The sequence below is a fragment of the Entelurus aequoreus genome, linkage group LG04 (assembly GCF_033978785.1).
Source record: "Entelurus aequoreus isolate RoL-2023_Sb linkage group LG04, RoL_Eaeq_v1.1, whole genome shotgun sequence".
NCBI classification, from domain to species: domain Eukaryota; kingdom Metazoa; phylum Chordata; class Actinopteri; order Syngnathiformes; family Syngnathidae; genus Entelurus; species Entelurus aequoreus.
This window is the reverse complement of record NC_084734.1, coordinates 17,215,053-17,237,584: the sequence shown is the minus strand read 5'-3', so window position 1 is coordinate 17,237,584 and position 22,532 is coordinate 17,215,053. Positions and strand designations below refer to the sequence as shown.

General features: G+C 37.5%; 1 long non-coding RNA gene across 1 annotated transcript in view; it reads right to left on the bottom strand.

Annotated features, from left to right (window-relative positions):
* LOC133648343 (uncharacterized) overlaps window positions 1–21,149 on the bottom strand; it is a 228,116-nt gene extending 206,967 nt beyond the window's left edge. The window contains exon 1 of the long non-coding RNA XR_009825846.1: window positions 18,459–21,149. This is a non-coding gene — a long non-coding RNA (uncharacterized LOC133648343). The remainder of the gene's footprint in view (window positions 1–18,458) is intronic.
* Between the last annotated feature and the right edge of the window lie 1,383 nt (window positions 21,150–22,532).

Here is a 22,532-nt window from a genome sequence, read left to right as displayed (position 1 = left end):
ATTTTATGCCATTTTTAGGTTTTGTAGGGACTCCTGATGACGTTTTGAGACATCTCCTACAACTACAGCACCAGAATTGTACTGCTGAAGCAAGTCCGTTTTTTGGCATTTTTACGACAGGGTCCCCCCTTAAGACATTTTAGCAAAAAATGTTTTTCTTAAAAAATGCATTTTCTTACATTTTCTTACATTTACGGGTTTAGTCGGGACTCCTGATGACGTTTTGAGACATCTCCTACAACTACAGCACCAGAATTGTGCTGCTGAAGCAAGTCTGTTTTTTGAATTTTTTTTTGTAAAAAAAAAGTTTACCCAAAAAAAGCATTTTATGCCATTTTTAGGTTTTGTAGGGACTCCTGATGACGTTTTGAGACATCTCCTACAACTACAGCACCAGAATTGTACTGCTGAAGCAAGTCCGTTTTTTGGCATTTTTACGACAGGGTCCCCCCTTAAGACATTTTAGCAAAAAATGTTTTTCTTAAAAAATGCATTTTCTTACATTTTCTTACATTTACGGGTTTAGTCGGGACTCCTGATGACGTTTTGAGACATCTCCTACAACTACAGCACCGGAATTGTGCTGCTGAAGCAAGTCTGTTTTTTGAATTTTTTTTTGTAAAAAAAAAGTTTTCCCAAAAAAAGCATTTTATGCCATTTTTAGGTTTTGTAGGGACTCCTGATGACGTTTTGAGACATCTCCTACAACTACAGCACCAGAATTGTACTGCTGAAGCAAGTCCGTTTTTTGGCATTTTTACGACAGGTCCCCCCTTACGACATTTTAGCAAAAAATGTTTTTCTTAAAAAATGCATTTTCTTACATTTTCTTACATTTACGGGTTTAGTCGGGACTCCTGATGACGTTTTGAGACATCTCCTACAACTACAGCACCAGAATTGTGCTGCTGAAGCAAGTCCGTTTTTTGGAATTTTTTTTTGTAAAAAAAAAAGTTTTCCCAAAAAAGCATTTTATGCCATTTTTAGGTTTTGTAGGGACTCCTGATGACGTTTTGAGACATCTCCTACAACTACAGCACCAGAATTGTACTGCTGAAGCAAGTCCGTTTTTTGGCATTTTTACGACAGGGTCCCCCCTTACGACATTTTAGCAAAAAATGTTTTTCTTAAAAAATGCATTTTCTTACATTTTCTTACATTTACGGGTTTAGTCGGGACTCCTGATGACGTTTTGAGACATCTCCTACAACTACAGCACCATAATTGTGCTGCTGAAGCAAGTCTGTTTTTTGAATTTTTTTTTGTAAAAAAAAAGTTTCCCAAAAAAAGCATTTTATGCCATTTTTAGGTTTTGTAGGGACTCCTGATGACGTTTTGAGACATCTCCTACAACTACAGCACCAGAATTGTACTGCTGAAGCAAGTCCGTTTTTTGGCATTTTTACGACAGGGTCCCCCCTTACGACATTTTAGCAAAAAATGTTTTTCTTAAAAAATGCATTTTCTTACATTTTCTTACATTTACGGGTTTAGTCGGGACTCCTGATGACGTTTTGAGACATCTCCTACAACTACAGCACCAGAATTGTGCTGCTGAAGCAAGTCTGTTTTTTGAATTTTTTTTTGTAAAAAAAAAGTTTTCCCAAAAAAAGCATTTTATGCCATTTTTAGGTTTTGTAGGGACTCCTGATGACGTTTTGAGACATCTCCTACAACTACAGCACCAGAATTGTACTGCTGAAGCAAGTCCGTTTTTTGGCATTTTTACGACAGGGTCCCCCCTTACGACATTTTAGCAAAAAATGTTTTTCTTAAAAAATGCATTTTCTTACATTTTCTTACATTTACGGGTTTAGTCGGGACTCCTGATGACGTTTTGAGACATCTCCTACAACTACAGCACCAGAATTGTGCTGCTGAAGCAAGTCTGTTTTTTGAATTTTTTTTTGTAAAAAAAAAGTTTTCCCAAAAAAAGCATTTTATGCCATTTTTAGGTTTTGTGGGGACTCCTGATGACGTTTTAAGACATCTCCTACAACTACAGCACCAGAATTGTGCTGCTGAAGCAAGTCAGTTTTTTGGCATTTTTACGACAGGGTCCCCCCTTACGACATTTTAGCAAAAAATGTTTTTCTTAAAAAATGCATTTTCTTACATTTTCTTACATTTACGGGTTTAGTCGGGACTCCTGATGACGTTTTGAGACATCTCCTACAACTACAGCACCATAATTGTGCTGCTGAAGCAAGTCTGTTTTTTGAATTTTTTTTTGTAAAAAAAAAGTTTTCCCAAAAAAAGCATTTTATGCCATTTTTAGGTTTTGTAGGGACTCCTGATGACGTTTTGAGACATCTCCTACAACTACAGCACCAGAATTGTACTGCTGAAGCAAGTCCGTTTTTTGGCATTTTTACGACAGGGTCCCCCCTTACGACATTTTAGCAAAAAATGTTTTTCTTAAAAAATGCATTTTCTTACATTTTCTTACATTTACGGGTTTAGTCGGGACTCCTGATGAAGTTTTGAGACATCTCCTACAACTACAGCACCAGAATTGTGCTGCTGAAGCAAGTCTGTTTTTTGAAATTTTTTTTGTAGAAAAAAAGTTTACCCAAAAAAAGCATTTTATGCCATTTTTAGGTTTTGTAGGGACTCCTGATGACGTTTTGAGACATCTCCTACAACTACAGCACCAGAATTGTACTGCTGAAGCAAGTCCGTTTTTTGGCATTTTTACGACAGGGTCCCCCCTTACGACATTTTAGCAAAAAATGTTTTTCTTAAAAAATGCATTTTCTTACATTTTCTTACATTTACGGGTTTAGTCGGGACTCCTGATGACGTTTTGAGACATCTCCTACAACTACAGCACCAGAATTGTGCTGCTGAAGCAAGTCCGTTTTTTGGAATTTTTACGACAGGGTCCCCCCTTACGACATTTTAGCAAAAAATATTTTTCTTAAAAAATGCATTTTCTTACATTTACGGGTTTAGTCGGGACTCCTGATGACGTTTTGAGACATCTCCTACAACTACAGCACCAGAATTGTGCTGCTGAAGCAAGTCTGTTTTTTGAATTTTTTTTGTAAAAAAAAAGTTTTCCCAAAAAAAGCATTTTATGCCATTTTTAGGTTTTGTAGGGACTCCTGATGACGTTTTGAGACATCTCCTACAACTACAGCACCAGAATTGTACTGCTGAAGCAAGTCCGTTTTTTGGCATTTTTACGACAGGGTCCCCCCTTACGACATTTTAGCAAAAAATGTTTTTCTTAAAAAATGCATTTTCTTACATTTACGGGTTTAGTCGGGACTCCTGATGACGTTTTGAGACATCTCCTACAACTACAGCACCAGAATTGTGCTGCTGAAGCAAGTCTGTTTTTTGAATTTTTTTTGTAAAAAAAAAGTTTTCCCAAAAAAAGCATTTTATGCCATTTTTAGGTTTTGTAGGGACTCCTGATGACGTTTTGAGACATCTCCTACAACTACAGCACCAGAATTGTACTGCTGAAGCAAGTCCGTTTTTTGGCATTTTTACGACAGGGTCCCCCCTTACGACATTTTAGCAAAAAATGTTTTTCTTAAAAAATGCATTTTCTTACATTTTCTTACATTTACGGGTTTAGTCGGGACTCCTGATGACGTTTTGAGACATCTCCTACAACTACAGCACCAGAATTGTGCTGCTGAAGCAAGTCTGTTTTTTGAAAATTTTTTTGTAAAAAAAAAGTTTTCCCAAAAAAAGCATTTTATGCCATTTTTAGGTTTTGTGGGACTCCTGATGACGTTTTAAGACATCTCCTACAACTACAGCACCAGAATTGTGCTGCTGAAGCAAGTCAGTTTTTTGGCATTTTTACGACAGGGTCCCCCCTTACGACATTTTAGCAAAAAATGTTTTTCTTAAAAAATGCATTTTCTTACATTTTCTTACATTTACGGGTTTAGTCGGGACTCCTGATGACGTTTTGAGACATCTCCTACAACTACAGCACCAGAATTGTACTGCTGAAGCAAGTCCGTTTTTTGGAATTTTTTTTTGTAAAAAAAAAAGTTTTCCCAAAAAAGCATTTTATGCCATTTTTAGGTTTTGTAGGGACTCCTGATGACGTTTTGAGACATCTCCTACAACTACAGCACCAGAATTGTACTGCTGAAGCAAGTCCGTTTTTTTGGCATTTTTACGACAGGGTCCCCCCTTACGACATTTTAGCAATAAATGTTTTTCTTAAAAAATGCATTTTCTTACATTTTCTTACATTTACGGGTTTAGTCGGGACTCCTGATGACGTTTTGAGACATCTCCTACAACTACAGCACCAGAATTGTGCTGCTGAAGCAAGTCTGTTTTTTGAATTTTTTTTTGTAAAAAAAAAGTTTTCCCAAAAAAAGCATTTTATGCCATTTTTAGGTTTTGTGGGGACTCCTGATGACATTTTAAGACATCTCCTACAACTACAGCACCAGAATTGTGCTGCTGAAGCAAGTCAGTTTTTTGGCATTTTTACGACAGGGTCCCCCCTTACGACATTTTAGCAAAAAATGTTTTTCTTAAAAAATGCATTTTCTTACATTTTCTTACATTTACGGGTTTAGTCGGGACTCCTGATGACGTTTTGAGACATCTCCTACAACTACAGCACCAGAATTGTGCTGCTGAAGCAAGTCCGTTTTTTGGAATTTTTTTTGTAAAAAAAAAAGTTTTCCCAAAAAAGCATTTTATGCCATTTTTAGGTTTTGTAGGGACTCCTGATGACGTTTTGAGACATCTCCTACAACTACAGCACCAGAATTGTACTGCTGAAGCAAGTCCGTTTTTTGGCATTTTTACGACAGGGTCCCCCCTTACGACATTTTAGCAAAAAATGTTTTTCTTAAAAAATGCATTTTCTTACATTTTCTTACATTTACGGGTTTAGTCGGGACTCCTGATGACGTTTTGAGACATCTCCTACAACTACAGCACCAGAATTGTGCTGCTGAAGCAAGTCTGTTTTTTGAATTTTTTTTTGTAAAAAAAAAGTTTTCCCAAAAAAAGCATTTTATGCCATTTTTAGGTTTTGTAGGGACTCCTGATGACGTTTTGAGACATCTCCTACAACTACAGCACCAGAATTGTACTGCTGAAGCAAGTCCGTTTTTTGGCATTTTTACGACAGGGTCCCCCCTTACGACATTTTAGCAAAAAATGTTTTTCTTAAAAAATGCATTTTCTTACATTTTCTTACATTTACGGGTTTAGTCGGGACTCCTGATGAAGTTTTGAGACATCTCCTACAACTACAGCACCAGAATTGTGCTGCTGAAGCAAGTCTGTTTTTTGAAATTTTTTTTGTAGAAAAAAAGTTTACCCAAAAAAAGCATTTTATGCCATTTTTAGGTTTTGTAGGGACTCCTGATGACGTTTTGAGACATCTCCTACAACTACAGCACCAGAATTGTACTGCTGAAGCAAGTCCGTTTTTTGGCATTTTTACGACAGGGTCCCCCCTTACGACATTTTAGCAAAAAATGTTTTTCTTAAAAAATGCATTTTCTTACATTTTCTTACATTTACGGGTTTAGTCGGGACTCCTGATGACGTTTTGAGACATCTCCTACAACTACAGCACCAGAATTGTGCTGCTGAAGCAAGTCCGTTTTTTGGAATTTTTACGACAGGGTCCCCCCTTACGACATTTTAGCAAAAAATATTTTTCTTAAAAAATGCATTTTCTTACATTTACGGGTTTAGTCGGGACTCCTGATGACGTTTTGAGACATCTCCTACAACTACAGCACCAGAATTGTGCTGCTGAAGCAAGTCTGTTTTTTGAATTTTTTTTTGTAAAAAAAAAGTTTTCCCAAAAAAAGCATTTTATGCCATTTTTAGGTTTTGTAGGGACTCCTGATGACGTTTTGAGACATCTCCTACAACTACAGCACCAGAATTGTACTGCTGAAGCAAGTCCGTTTTTTGGCATTTTTACGACAGGGTCCCCCCTTACGACATTTTAGCAAAAAATGTTTTTCTTAAAAAATGCATTTTCTTACATTTACGGGTTTAGTCGGGACTCCTGATGACGTTTTGAGACATCTCCTACAACTACAGCACCAGAATTGTGCTGCTGAAGCAAGTCTGTTTTTTGAATTTTTTTTGTAAAAAAAAAGTTTTCCCAAAAAAAGCATTTTATGCCATTTTTAGGTTTTGTAGGGACTCCTGATGACGTTTTGAGACATCTCCTACAACTACAGCACCAGAATTGTACTGCTGAAGCAAGTCCGTTTTTTGGCATTTTTACGACAGGGTCCCCCCCTTACGACATTTTAGCAAAAAATGTTTTTCTTAAAAAATGCATTTTCTTACATTTACGGGTTTAGTCGGGACTCCTGATGACGTTTTGAGACATCTCCTACAACTACAGCACCAGAATTGTGCTGCTGAAGCAAGTCTGTTTTTTGAAAATTTTTTTGTAAAAAAAAAGTTTTCCCAAAAAAAGCATTTTATGCCATTTTTAGGTTTTGTGGGGACTCCTGATGACGTTTTAAGACATCTCCTACAACTACAGCACCAGAATTGTGCTGCTGAAGCAAGTCAGTTTTTTGGCATTTTTACGACAGGGTCCCCCCTTACGACATTTTAGCAAAAAATGTTTTTCTTAAAAAATGCATTTTCTTACATTTTCTTACATTTACGGGTTTAGTCGGGACTCCTGATGACGTTTTGAGACATCTCCTACAACTACAGCACCAGAATTGTACTGCTGAAGCAAGTCCGTTTTTTGGAATTTTTTTTTGTAAAAAAAAAAGTTTTCCCAAAAAAGCATTTTATGCCATTTTTAGGTTTTGTAGGGACTCCTGATGACGTTTTGAGACATCTCCTACAACTACAGCACCAGAATTGTACTGCTGAAGCAAGTCCGTTTTTTTGGCATTTTTACGACAGGGTCCCCCCTTACGACATTTTAGCAATAAATGTTTTTCTTAAAAAATGCATTTTCTTACATTTTCTTACATTTACGGGTTTAGTCGGGACTCCTGATGACGTTTTGAGACATCTCCTACAACTACAGCACCAGAATTGTGCTGCTGAAGCAAGTCTGTTTTTTGAATTTTTTTTTGTAAAAAAAAAGTTTTCCCAAAAAAAGCATTTTATGCCATTTTTAGGTTTTGTGGGGACTCCTGATGACATTTTAAGACATCTCCTACAACTACAGCACCAGAATTGTGCTGCTGAAGCAAGTCAGTTTTTTGGCATTTTTACGACAGGGTCCCCCCTTACGACATTTTAGCAAAAAATGTTTTTCTTAAAAAATGCATTTTCTTACATTTTCTTACATTTACGGGTTTAGTCGGGACTCCTGATGACGTTTTGAGACATCTCCTACAACTACAGCACCAGAATTGTGCTGCTGAAGCAAGTCCGTTTTTTGGAATTTTTTTTTGTAAAAAAAAAAGTTTTCCCAAAAAAGCATTTTATGCCATTTTTAGGTTTTGTAGGGACTCCTGATGACGTTTTGAGACATCTCCTACAACTACAGCACCAGAATTGTACTGCTGAAGCAAGTCCGTTTTTTGGCATTTTTACGACAGGGTCCCCCCTTACGACATTTTAGCAAAAAATGTTTTTCTTAAAAAATGCATTTTCTTACATTTTCTTACATTTACGGGTTTAGTCGGGACTCCTGATGACGTTTTGAGACATCTCCTACAACTACAGCACCAGAATTGTGCTGCTGAAGCAAGTCTGTTTTTTGAATTTTTTTTTGTAAAAAAAAAGTTTTCCCAAAAAAAGCATTTTATGCCATTTTTAGGTTTTGTAGGGACTCCTGATGACGTTTTGAGACATCTCCTACAACTACAGCACCAGAATTGTACTGCTGAAGCAAGTCCGTTTTTTGGCATTTTTATGACAGGGTCCCCCCTTACGACATTTTAGCAAAAAATGTTTTTCTTAAAAAATGCATTTTCTTACATTTACGGGTTTAGTCGGGACTCCTGATGACGTTTTGAGACATCTCCTACAACTACAGCACCAGAATTGTGCTGCTGAAGCAAGTCTGTTTTTTGAAAAATTTTTTGTAAAAAAAAAGTTTTCCCAAAAAAAGCATTTTATGCCATTTTTAGGTTTTGTAGGGACTCCTGATGACGTTTTGAGACATCTCCTACAACTACAGCACCAGAATTGTACTGCTGAAGCAAGTCCGTTTTTTGGCATTTTTACGACAGGGTCCCCCCTTACGACATTTTAGCAAAAAATGTTTTTCTTAAAAAATGCATTTTCTTACATTTTCTTACATTTACGGGTTTAGTCGGGACTCCTGATGACGTTTTGAGACATCTCCTACAACTACAGCACCAGAATTGTGCTGCTGAACCAAGTCCGTTTTTTGGAATTTTTTTTTGTAAAAAAAAAAGTTTTCCCAAAAAAGCATTTTATGCCATTTTTAGGTTTTGTAGGGACTCCTGATGACGTTTTGAGACATCTCCTACAACTACAGCACCAGAATTGTACTGCTGAAGCAAGTCCGTTTTTTGGCATTTTTACGACAGGGTCCCCCCTTACGACATTTTAGCAAAAAATGCTGTTCTTAAAAAATGCATTTTCTTACATTTTCTTACATTTACGGGTTTAGTCGGGACTCCTGATGACGTTTTGAGACATCTCCTACAACTACAGCACCAGAATTGTGCTGCTGAAGCAAGTCTGTTTTTTGAATTTTTTTTTGTAAAAAAAAAGTTTCCCAAAAAAAGCATTTTATGCCATTTTTAGGTTTTGTAGGGACTCCTGATGACGTTTTGAGACATCTCCTACAACTACAGCACCAGAATTGTACTGCTGAAGCAAGTCCGTTTTTTGGCATTTTTACGACAGGGTCCCCCCTTACGACATTTTAGCAATAAATGTTTTTCTTAAAAAATGCATTTTCTTACATTTTCTTACATTTACGGGTTTAGTCGGGACTCCTGATGACGTTTTGAGACATCTCCTACAACTACAGCACCAGAATTGTGCTGCTGAAGCAAGTCTGTTTTTTGAATTTTTTTTTGTAAAAAAAAAGTTTTCCCAAAAAAAGCATTTTATGCCATTTTTAGGTTTTGTGGGGACTCCTGATGACATTTTAAGACATCTCCTACAACTACAGCACCAGAATTGTGCTGCTGAAGCAAGTCAGTTTTTTGGCATTTTTACGACAGGGTCCCCCCTTACGACATTTTAGCAAAAAATGTTTTTCTTAAAAAATGCATTTTCTTACATTTTCTTACATTTACGGGTTTAGTCGGGACTCCTGATGACGTTTTGAGACATCTCCTACAACTACAGCACCAGAATTGTGCTGCTGAAGCAAGTCCGTTTTTTGGAAATTTTTTTTGTAAAAAAAAAAGTTTTCCCAAAAAAGCATTTTATGCCATTTTTAGGTTTTGTAGGGACTCCTGATGACGTTTTGAGACATCTCCTACAACTACAGCACCAGAATTGTACTGCTGAAGCAAGTCCGTTTTTTGGCATTTTTACGACAGGGTCCCCCCTTACGACATTTTAGCAAAAAATGTTTTTCTTAAAAAATGCATTTTCTTACATTTTCTTACATTTACGGGTTTAGTCGGGACTCCTGATGACGTTTTGAGACATCTCCTACAACTACAGCACCAGAATTGTGCTGCTGAAGCAAGTCTGTTTTTTGAATTTTTTTTTGTAAAAAAAAAGTTTTCCCAAAAAAAGCATTTTATGCCATTTTTAGGTTTTGTAGGGACTCCTGATGACGTTTTGAGACATCTCCTACAACTACAGCACCAGAATTGTACTGCTGAAGCAAGTCCGTTTTTTGGCATTTTTATGACAGGGTCCCCCCTTACGACATTTTAGCAAAAAATGTTTTTCTTAAAAAATGCATTTTCTTACATTTACGGGTTTAGTCGGGACTCCTGATGACGTTTTGAGACATCTCCTACAACTACAGCACCAGAATTGTGCTGCTGAAGCAAGTCTGTTTTTTGAAAAATTTTTTGTAAAAAAAAAGTTTTCCCAAAAAAAGCATTTTATGCCATTTTTAGGTTTTGTAGGGACTCCTGATGACGTTTTGAGACATCTCCTACAACTACAGCACCAGAATTGTACTGCTGAAGCAAGTCCGTTTTTTGGCATTTTTACGACAGGGTCCCCCCTTACGACATTTTAGCAAAAAATGTTTTTCTTAAAAAATGCATTTTCTTACATTTTCTTACATTTACGGGTTTAGTCGGGACTCCTGATGACGTTTTGAGACATCTCCTACAACTACAGCACCAGAATTGTGCTGCTGAACCAAGTCCGTTTTTTGGAATTTTTTTTTGTAAAAAAAAAAGTTTTCCCAAAAAAGCATTTTATGCCATTTTTAGGTTTTGTAGGGACTCCTGATGACGTTTTGAGACATCTCCTACAACTACAGCACCAGAATTGTACTGCTGAAGCAAGTCCGTTTTTTGGCATTTTTACGACAGGGTCCCCCCTTACGACATTTTAGCAAAAAATGCTGTTCTTAAAAAATGCATTTTCTTACATTTTCTTACATTTACGGGTTTAGTCGGGACTCCTGATGACGTTTTGAGACATCTCCTACAACTACAGCACCAGAATTGTGCTGCTGAAGCAAGTCTGTTTTTTGAATTTTTTTTTGTAAAAAAAAAGTTTTCCCAAAAAAAGCATTTTATGCCATTTTTAGGTTTTGTAGGGACTCCTGATGACGTTTTGAGACATCTCCTACAACTACAGCACCAGAATTGTACTGCTGAAGCAAGTCCGTTTTTTGGCATTTTTACGACAGGGTCCCCCCTTACGACATTTTAGCAAAAAATGTTTTTCTTAAAAAATGCATTTTCTTACATTTTCTTACATTTACGGGTTTAGTCGGGACTCCTGATGACGTTTTGAGACATCTCCTACAACTACAGCACCAGAATTGTGCTGCTGAACCAAGTCCGTTTTTTGGAATTTTTTTTTGTAAAAAAAAAAGTTTTCCCAAAAAAGCATTTTATGCCATTTTTAGGTTTTGTAGGGACTCCTGATGACGTTTTGAGACATCTCCTACAACTACAGCACCAGAATTGTACTGCTGAAGCAAGTCCGTTTTTTGGCATTTTTACGACAGGGTCCCCCCTTACGACATTTTAGCAAAAAATGCTGTTCTTAAAAAATGCATTTTCTTACATTTTCTTACATTTACGGGTTTAGTCGGGACTCCTGATGACGTTTTGAGACATCTCCTACAACTACAGCACCAGAATTGTGCTGCTGAAGCAAGTCTGTTTTTTGAATTTTTTTTTGTAAAAAAAAAGTTTTCCCAAAAAAAGCATTTTATGCCATTTTTAGGTTTTGTGGGGACTCCTGATGACGTTTTAAGACATCTCCTACAACTACAGCACCAGAATTGTGCTGCTGAAGCAAGTCCGTTTTTTGGCATTTTTACGACAGGGTCCCCCCTTACGACATTTTAGCAAAAAATGTTTTTCTTAAAAAATGCATTTTCTTACATTTTCTTACATTTACGGGTTTAGTCGGGACTCCTGATGACGTTTTGAGACATCTCCTACAACTACAGCACCAGAATTGTGCTGCTGAAGCAAGTCTGTTTTTTGAATTTTTTTTTGTAAAAAAAAAGTTTTCCCAAAAAAAGCATTTTATGCCATTTTTAGGTTTTGTAGGGACTCCTGATGACGTTTTGAGACATCTCCTACAACTACAGCACCAGAATTGTACTGCTGAAGCAAGTCCGTTTTTTGGCATTTTTACGACAGGTCCCCCCTTACGACATTTTAGCAAAAAATGTTTTTCTTAAAAAATGCATTTTCTTACATTTTCTTACATTTACGGGTTTAGTCGGGACTCCTGATGACGTTTTGAGACATCTCCTACAACTACAGCACCAGAATTGTGCTGCTGAAGCAAGTCCGTTTTTTGGAAAATTTTTTTGTAAAAAAAAAAGTTTTCCCAAAAAAGCATTTTATGCCATTTTTAGGTTTTGTAGGGACTCCTGATGACGTTTTGAGACATCTCCTACAACTACAGCACCAGAATTGTACTGCTGAAGCAAGTCCGTTTTTTGGCATTTTTACGACAGGGTCCCCCCTTACGACATTTTAGCAAAAAATGTTTTTCTTAAAAAATGCATTTTCTTACATTTTCTTACATTTACGGGTTTAGTCGGGACTCCTGATGACGTTTTGAGACATCTCCTACAACTACAGCACCATAATTGTGCTGCTGAAGCAAGTCTGTTTTTTGAATTTTTTTTTGTAAAAAAAAAGTTTCCCAAAAAAAGCATTTTATGCCATTTTTAGGTTTTGTAGGGACTCCTGATGACGTTTTGAGACATCTCCTACAACTACAGCACCAGAATTGTACTGCTGAAGCAAGTCCGTTTTTTGGCATTTTTACGACAGGGTCCCCCCTTACGACATTTTAGCAAAAAATGTTTTTCTTAAAAAATGCATTTTCTTACATTTTCTTACATTTACGGGTTTAGTCGGGACTCCTGATGACGTTTTGAGACATCTCCTACAACTACAGCACCAGAATTGTGCTGCTGAAGCAAGTCTGTTTTTTGAATTTTTTTTTGTAAAAAAAAAGTTTTCCCAAAAAAAGCATTTTATGCCATTTTTAGGTTTTGTAGGGACTCCTGATGACGTTTTGAGACATCTCCTACAACTACAGCACCAGAATTGTACTGCTGAAGCAAGTCCGTTTTTTGGCATTTTTACGACAGGGTCCCCCCTTACGACATTTTAGCAAAAAATGTTTTTCTTAAAAAAATGCATTTTCTTACATTTTCTTACATTTACGGGTTTAGTCGGGACTCCTGATGACGTTTTGAGACATCTCCTACAACTACAGCACCAGAATTGTGCTGCTGAAGCAAGTCTGTTTTTTGAATTTTTTTTTGTAAAAAAAAAGTTTTCCCAAAAAAAGCATTTTATGCCATTTTTAGGTTTTGTGGGGACTCCTGATGACGTTTTAAGACATCTCCTACAACTACAGCACCAGAATTGTGCTGCTGAAGCAAGTCAGTTTTTTGGCATTTTTACGACAGGGTCCCCCCTTACGACATTTTAGCAAAAAATGTTTTTCTTAAAAAATGCATTTTCTTACATTTACGGGTTTAGTCGGGACTCCTGATGACGTTTTGAGACATCTCCTACAACTACAGCACCAGAATTGTGCTGCTGAAGCAAGTCTGTTTTTTGAATTTTTTTTTGTAAAAAAAAAGTTTTCCCAAAAAAAGCATTTTATGCCATTTTTAGGTTTTGTAGGGACTCCTGATGACGTTTTGAGACATCTCCTACAACTACAGCACCAGAATTGTACTGCTGAAGCAAGTCCGTTTTTTGGCATTTTTACGACAGGGTCCCCCCTTACGACATTTTAGCAAAAAATGTTTTTCTTAAAAAATGCATTTTCTTACATTTTCTTACATTTACGGGTTTAGTCGGGACTCCTGATGAAGTTTTGAGACATCTCCTACAACTACAGCACCAGAATTGTGCTGCTGAAGCAAGTCTGTTTTTTGAATTTTTTTTTGTAGAAAAAAAGTTTACCCAAAAAAAGCATTTTATGCCATTTTTAGGTTTTGTAGGGACTCCTGATGACGTTTTGAGACATCTCCTACAACTACAGCACCAGAATTGTACTGCTGAAGCAAGTCCGTTTTTTGGCATTTTTACGACAGGGTCCCCCCTTACGACATTTTAGCAAAAAATGTTTTTCTTAAAAAATGCATTTTCTTACATTTTCTTACATTTACGGGTTTAGTCGGGACTCCTGATGACGTTTTGAGACATCTCCTACAACTACAGCACCAGAATTGTGCTGCTGAAGCAAGTCTGTTTTTTGAATTTTTTTTTGTAAAAAAAAAGTTTTCCCAAAAAAAGAATTTTATGCCATTTTTAGGTTTTGTAGGGACTCCTGATGACGTTTTGAGACATCTCCTACAACTACAGCACCAGAATTGTACTGCTGAAGCAAGTCCGTTTTTTGGCATTTTTACGACAGGGTCCCCCCTTACGACATTTTAGCAAAAAATGTTTTTCTTAAAAAATGCATTTTCTTACATTTTCTTACATTTACGGGTTTAGTCGGGACTCCTGATGACGTTTTGAGACATCTCCTACAACTACAGCACCAGAATTGTGCTGCTGAAGCAAGTCTGTTTTTTGAATTTTTTTTTGTAAAAAAAAAGTTTTCCCAAAAAAAGCATTTTATGCCATTTTTAGGTTTTGTAGGGACTCCTGATGACGTTTTAAGACATCTCCTACAACTACAGCACCAGAATTGTGCTGCTGAAGCAAGTCTGTTTTTTGAATTTTTTTTTGTAAAAAAAAAGTTTTCCCAAAAAAAGCATTTTATGCCATTTTTAGGTTTTGTAGGGACTCCTGATGACGTTTTGAGACATCTACTACAACTACAGCACCAGAATTGTACTGCTGAAGCAAGTCCGTTTTTTGGCATTTTTACGACAGGGTCCCCCCTTACGACATTTTAGCAAAAAATATTTTTCTTAAAAAATGCATTTTCTTACATTTTCTTACATTTACGGGTTTAGTCAGGACTCCTGATGACGTTTTGAGACATCTCCTACAACTACAGCACCAGAATTGTGCTGCTGAAGCAAGTCCGTTTTTTGGAAAAAAATTTTGTAAAAAAAAAAGTTTTCCCAAAAAAAGCATTTTATGCCATTTTTAGGTTTTGTAGGGACTCCTGATGACGTTTTAAGACATCTCCTACAACTACAGCACCAGAATTGTACTGCTGAAGCAAGTCCGTTTTTTGGCATTTTTACGACAGGGTCCCCCCTTACGACATTTTAGCAAAAAATGTTTTTCTTAAAAAATGCATTTTCTTACATTTTCTTACATTTACGGGTTTAGTCGGGACTCCTGATGACGTTTTGAGACATCTCCTACAACTACAGCACCAGAATTGTGCTGCTGAAGCAAGTCTGTTTTTTGAATTTTTTTTTGTAAAAAAAAAGTTTTCCCAAAAAAAGCATTTTATGCCATTTTTAGGTTTTGTAGGGACTCCTGATGACGTTTTAAGACATCTCCTACAACTACAGCACCAGAATTGTGCTGCTGAAGCAAGTCAGTTTTTTGGAATTTTTACGACAGGGTCCCCCCTTACGACATTTTAGCAAAAAATGTTTTTCTTAAAAAATGCATTTTCTTACATTTTCTTACATTTACGGGTTTAGTCGGGACTCCTGATGACGTTTTGAGACATCTCCTACAACTACAGCACCAGAATTGTGCTGCTGAAGCAAGTCCGTTTTTTGGAACATTTTTTTTATAAAAAAAAGTTTTCCCAAAAAAAGCATTTTATGCCATTTTTAGGTTTTGTAGGGACTCCTGATGACGTTTTGAGACATCTCCTACAACTACAGCACCAGAATTGTACTGCTGGAGCAAGTCCGTTTTTTGGCATTTTTACGACAGGGTCCCCCCTTACGACATTTTAGCAAAAAATGTTTTTCTTAAAAAATGCATTTTCTTACGTTTTCTTACATTTACGGGTTTAGTCGGGACTCCTGATGACGTTTTGAGACATCTCCTACAACTACAGCACCAGAATTGTGCTGCTGAAGCAAGTCCGTTTTTTGGAACATTTTTTTATAAAAAAAAGTTTTCCCAAAAAAAGCATTTTATGCCATTTTTAGGTTTTGTAGGGACTCCTGATGACGTTTTGAGACATCTCCTACAACTACAGCACCAGAATTGTACTGCTGAAGCAAGTCCGTTTTTTGGCATTTTTACGACAGGGTCCCCCCTTACGACATTTTAGCAAAAAATGTTTTTCTTAAAAAATGCATTTTCTTACGTTTTCTTACATTTACGGGTTTAGTCGGGACTCCTGATGACGTTTTGAGACATCTCCTACAACTACAGCACCAGAATTGTGCTGCTGAAGCAAGTCCGTTTTTTGGAATTTTTACGACAGGGTCCCCCCTTACGACATTTTAGCAAAAAATGTTTTTCTTAAAAAATGCATTTTCTTACGTTTTCTTACATTTACGGGTTTAGTCGGGACTCCTGATGACGTTTTGAGACATCTCCTACAACTACAGCACCAGAATTGTGCTGCTGAAGCAAGTCCGTTTTTTGGAATTTTTACGACAGGGTCCCCCCTTACGACATTTTAGCAAAAAATGTTTTTCGTAAAAAATGCATTTTCTTACATTTACGGGTTAAGTCGGGACTCCTGATGACGTTTTGAGACATCTCCTACAACTACAGCACCAGAATTGTGCTGCTCAAACAAGTCCGTTTTTTGAATTTTTTTTTGTAAAAAAAAAGTTTTCCCAAAAAAAGCATTTTATGCCATTTTTAGGTTTTGTAGGGACTCCTGATGACGTTTTAAGACATCTCCTACAACTACAGCACCAGAATTGTACTGCTGAAGTAAGTCCTTTTTTTGGCATTTTTTTATGACAGGGTCCCCCTTACGACATTTTAGCAAAAAATGTTTTTCTTAAAAAATGCATTTTCTTACATTTACGGGTTTAGTCGGGACTCCTGATGACGTTTTGAGACATCTCCTACAACTACAGCACCAGAATTGTGCTGCTGAAGCAAGTCCGTATTTTTGAATTTTTTTTACGACATTTTGCAAAATATTTTTTTACCGTAAAATATGCATTTTCTTCTAATTTCTTCCATTTTCGGGTTTACCCGGGACTCCTGATGACGTTTTGAGACATCTCCTACAACTACAGCACCAGAATTGTGCTGCTGAAGCAAGTCAGTTTTTTTGAATTTTTTTGTGCGAAAAAAAGGTTTCCCAAAAAAAGCATTTTCTGCCAATTTCGGGATTTGTCGGGACTCCTGATGAACTTTTTTAGACATCTCCTAAAACTACAGCACCAGAATTGTGCTGCTGAAGCAAGTCCGTTTTTTGGAATTTTTTGTAAGGGTCCCCCCTTACGACATTTTTCAAAACATTTTTTTTTTTGTAATTTAGTGTTAAAAAGGTAATAATGTACTGTACTGTACATATTAATTTGCCACCGCCATCATCACCACCGTGCACCTACATTATGCGAGGGTGCTCTCGGTCCATTTGAACTTTTAATAGGATCCAAAGTGCACGACCTTTGACTGAACATCACACTGTGAAATTGGATTGTGGACTTTTTTATGTTATTATCAAATCACACAGCATGTGAGAGTTAGCAGGCACACTTCCACTTTTCCCACTGCTCTATATCTAAGGGTGACCAGATCCCAATTCAGCAGGGGCCTCGTGTTATGTTGTGCTTATGCACAAAAACCTGGCGTACGTCCTTTTTTCCATGGTAAAGATGAAAGGTATCGAGACCGAACTTGACGTTGAATTGTGCGCTGTTTCACTCCAGGTTCGTTCTTCACATACTCACATTTGCTTTGCCGACATTTCAACAATGTAAAATAGATCGCGGCGAGGACACACAATGCACTTTTTGGCCAATGCGTTTACCGTAATTTCCGGACTATAAGGCGCATTTAAAATCCTTTTTTATTTCTCAGTGCGCCTCACACAGTTGCGCCTAATGTAATGAACAAGTTTGGTTGAGCTTACCCACCTCGAGGCTATTTTATTTGGTACATGGTGTAATTATAAGTGTGAGCAGTAGATGGCAGTCAAACATAAGAGATACATGTAGCCTGCACTATGATGGGTTTTAAGTAAACAACAGCAACATTTTAAATGTTCCGTTGAAAATATAGAACATTAGACACGGCGCTCAAAAATCTATCAAAATGTTTTAGCACGACTTTGGTCAGCTATGAAGCCGCACCGCTTGAAGGATTGTCGGCGCATTAAACATACGACTATTATTATGGTGTGTGTATAAGGTAAGACATTAACTGGCGTTTTGTTTCGCAATATTATGCAACTTTTCTTAACTTCTGGTACCTGCTGATCTGTATTTGGGATCTGCATGAGTCCTGAAAAATTGTGTGTCCGCCTTTGTAGTTAGTAAGCTTCTTGTTTTTCTCTATCTTCTTGTTATGTGACATTCATCCTCCGCTGTTGCCATTTCTAATATAAAGTAGTGTCAAGTTCTCACTTATATCTGTCAGTAAACTTGCCATGAAAGCGCTAAAACATACCGGTGTAGTGAGTTTACATTATTCACCCAAGGAAGTTTAGTTATTAGAGAGTTCCGGTTGAACGGTTTTTCACGGGACACATTTCCGGTGTGGTTGTTTCCGGATGAGGAGATGCTGCTCCATTATTGATTTGATTTGATTTCGTGTAGACCGCAATATGACTCAAGTAAACAACACCAACATTGTATATGCTCCCTTGAAAATATAGAACATTACACACGGCGCTCAAAAATCTATCAAAATGTTTTAGTAGGACTTTGGTCAGCTATGAAACTGCACCGCTTGATGGATTGTACTGTGCTTCAACATAGGAGTATTATTATGGTGTGTGTATAAGGTAAGACATATTTTCTGGTGTTTTGTTTCGCAATATTATGCAAAAGAAACTTTTCTTACCTTCTGGTACCTGAAAATTTGTGCAGGTCCGCCTTTGTAGTCCGTGCCGACACCGTAGTCGATAAGCTTCTTCTTTTTCTCCACCTTCTTGTTATGGGACATCCATCCTCTGCTGTTGCCATTTCTAATAAAAAGCAGTGTAAAGTTATTACTTATTTCAGTCAGTAAACTCGCCATGAAAGCCCTAAAACATACCGGTGTAGTGAGTTACCATTATTCACCCAAGGAACTTTAGTTATTAGAGTTCTGGTCGGACGGTTTTTCACGGGACACATTTCTGGTGTTGTTGTTTCTGGATGAGGAGATGCTGCTCCGTTATTGATTGAAGTAAAGTCTGAATGTCATTAAAACAGTTAGCTCCATCTTTTGACACTTCACAACAAAGATGACGGGGAGAAGACGCTGCCGAAGGTGAGCCACGTAAATAAGACCGCCCACAAAACGGCGCACCCGGAAGCGGCTTGAAGATGATGTGTAAAACATCATCTATGCAACATTTTGAGCAAAGAACCACCATTACATGTTTTGTAGACCCCAAGGAAGTCTTTTACATTTAGAAAAAAATATATATATTATGACTCCTTTAATGCGCCTTATAATCCGGTGCGCCTTATATATGAAAAAAAGATCAAAAATAGACCATTCATCGGCAGTGCTCCTTATATTCCGGTGTGCCCTATGGTCCGGAAAATACGGTAATGCTTTATATCAATATTTGTGAGGATGTTTACCAATTTATCTAGGCCAGAGGTGTCAAACTCATTTTAGATCGGGGGCCACATTGAGAAAAATCTACTCCCAAGTGGGCCGGACTGGTAAAATCACGGCACGATAACTTAAAAATAAAGACAACTTCAGATTGTTTTCTTTGTTTAAAAATAGAATTTCTCAAAAATAAACAAATCGTGTTGTTTTTTTTACACTTACATGTTGCAGTTAATAGTGTTCTACCTTTAATTGTCGTTATTTATACTTTCTGAATAAATGACGTGATAATGTTCATCAGTCAACTCATTGGTGTTCATTTTCAATCTAACAAGATAAAAAAAAATATATCAAAATCAAATTACAGGATGTTATTTATGTAGTTTGCTAATTTTCTTCGACTGTTGCACTAACATCATGTGTTTTATTTTTTTGTACATACTGTATGTAGCATCATCTACAAAGATACAAAGAATTGCCATTGCCACATCTAGTGGACACATTTAAAACAGCAGTTTCTTTCATAGAAAAATTTCAGCTCATTTGTATACTTAGCAAATTCATCCGGATAGAACCTGTTCACGGGCCTGATCCCTTTCATCTCAGCGATCGTATTTGTCACGTTTCATGTGTCAGGTAAAGCGCAATGAATGACTCATGCTTCCTAGTGTAAGAGTGAGCTTTTATAAGTGTGCCATGACAGCAGACTCTCTAATCGGTGATTAAAACAGCTGAAAAAAAATCAAGTCTTCCAGAGATGGGCACAGTCTACACTACCTGCTGTCTGAGGCGAGTGCACAGCATCCTGCGTGACCAACAACACCCTGCTCCTCACCTGCGGCCCTCAGGTAGAAGGAACAGGTCTATACGTGCCAGGACAACTTGCCAACAGCTCGTCTGTATCCTCAGGCAGTGACCCTCTCTCACATCCCACCCATGAACTGCAACGTCTAATTATCACTTCTATTGATCTGCCCTTTATACTGTACACTGCATCCGGAAAGTATTCACAGCGCTTCATTTTTTGCCACATTTTGCTATGTTACCGCCTTATTCTAAAATGGTATCAATTCATTTTCGTCCTCGAAACTCTGCGTTTCTGGGTGTTGTTGATAAATGCAACAACACCCAGAAACGCCGCTGGCTTCGCTCGGCCCGAGCTCATCTAAGATGGACTGATTGGTTGGAATCTGCGCTTTTGCATGATATACTAGTTACTACGGTAATGTTCTCAGAAAGCACGTAGTTTCAAAGTTGTATTTGTGTTGGTACTGCATCAAAAAGCGACATCAGTGTGTAAAGGATATCACCACATGGACTCAGGAACACTTCAGAAAACCACTGTCAGTAACTACAGTTCGTCGCTACATCTGTAAGTGCAAGTTAAAACTCTACAATGCAAAGCGAATGCCATTTATCAACAACACCCAGAAACGCCGCCGGCTTCGCTCGGCCCGAGCTCATCTAAGATGTACTGATGCAAACTGGAAAAGTGTTCTGTGGTCTGACAAGTCCACATTTCAAATTGTTTTTGGAAACTGTGGACGTCGTGTCCTCCGGTCCAAAGAGGAAAAGAACCATCCGGATTGTTCTAGGCGCAAAGTTGAAAACCCAGCGTCTGTAATTGTATGGAAAACTTGTTTTGTTTTGTTTTTAATGTATGTTTTTATTGTTTTGTTTTTTAATGTATTATATTCTGTTTTTATATGTTTAAATGGATCTTAAGGTCTGCAATAAAGATTGATGATATGGGGGTGTATTAGTGGGTAACTTACACGTTTGTGAAGGCACCATTAATGCTGAAAGGTACATACAGGTTTTGGAGCAACAAAAGTTGCCATCCAAGCGACGTCTTTTTCATGGCCGCCCCTGCTTATTTCAGTAAGATATCGCCGAGCCACATTCTGCACGTGTTACAACAGCGTGGCTTCGTAGTAAAAGAGTGCGGGTACTAGACTGGCCTGCCTGTAGTACGAACTGTGCTCTGTAAATAGACTCGCCTTGCCGACCGTTTTCTGTCGTGGACAACGACAATTTCAATAAACTACAAGTTTAAAAAAAGGCATGAACATTTCCCTCTTTTGGGTATTGAAAAAATGTATCGAACGGCGCCGCTCAAGTACCGATCCATACCAGACTGTGAATTTTGTGCATCGTTCGTGGCACCCTTTGTGTTTACGCGTTTCATGGGTCAGGATTGCACCACCTAACGCATTTTTGATACATGGTTACTATGCAGTGTGTGTGTTATTCACTATGACAATGACAATAAATGCATTGAACTGAATAAAAATCATGTTAGAGTAAATGAATACTTCTCTGATTTGAGGGCGAAGGCTTGTTCATGTGTCCTGTGATGAACTGGCGGCCAGTCTAGGGTGTAGGCCGGGGGTCAGCAACCCGCGTCTCTTTAGCACCGCCCTCGTGGCTCCCTGGACCTCTTTCAGAGATGTGTGAAAATGGAAAAAGATGAAGAACATTTTTATTTGAATATATTTTCTGTAGGAGAACAAACATGACACAAACCTTCCTAATTGTTAGAAGTCCCACTGTTTATGTTAAACATGCTTCACTGATGAGAGGATTTAGCAAGCACTGTTTTGTCCTACTAATTTCAGCGATCCTTGAACTCATTGTTGTTTGTTTACATGTACAACTTTCTCCGACGCTGCCACAGAAAGACGTGTTTTATGCCACTTCTTCTTTGTCTCATTTTGTCCACCAAACGTTCTACGCTGTGCGCGAATGCACAAAAGGTGAGCTTTGTTGATGTTATTGACTTGTTGGAGTGCTAATCAGGCATATTTGGTCAGAGCATGACTGCAAGCTAATCAATGCTAACATGCTATTTAAGCTAGCTGTATGTACATATTGCATCATTAGGACTCGTTTGTAGGAATATTTGAGCTCATTTAATTTCCTTTACTTATGTCCTCTGTGCATTTCAATTATATTTGCATGTCTCATGACACATGATCTGTACATAATATTGGCTGCATTTCTGATAGTTGTTTGTGCGCCATGTTGTTCCAGACCACAGCAAACGTTACCCAGCTTGTAATAAATCCATTAGAAGAAGACAGCCTGCCTTTTCCTTTAACTTGGACACACACATTTATACCTTTGACCCTTATGAGCCAGTCATTTCCAGAAGTTATCTCATCATGTGAGAAGCCTCCATTTAAATAACATATTATTATTTGATCTTAATAGATTAAAAATGAACACCAATGAGTTGACTGATGAACATTATCACATCATTTAATCAGAAAGTATACATATCGACAAATAAAGGTAGAATACTATTAACCGCAACATGTAAGTGTAAAAAAAAAAAAACAACAACATTATGATTTGTACATTTTCAGA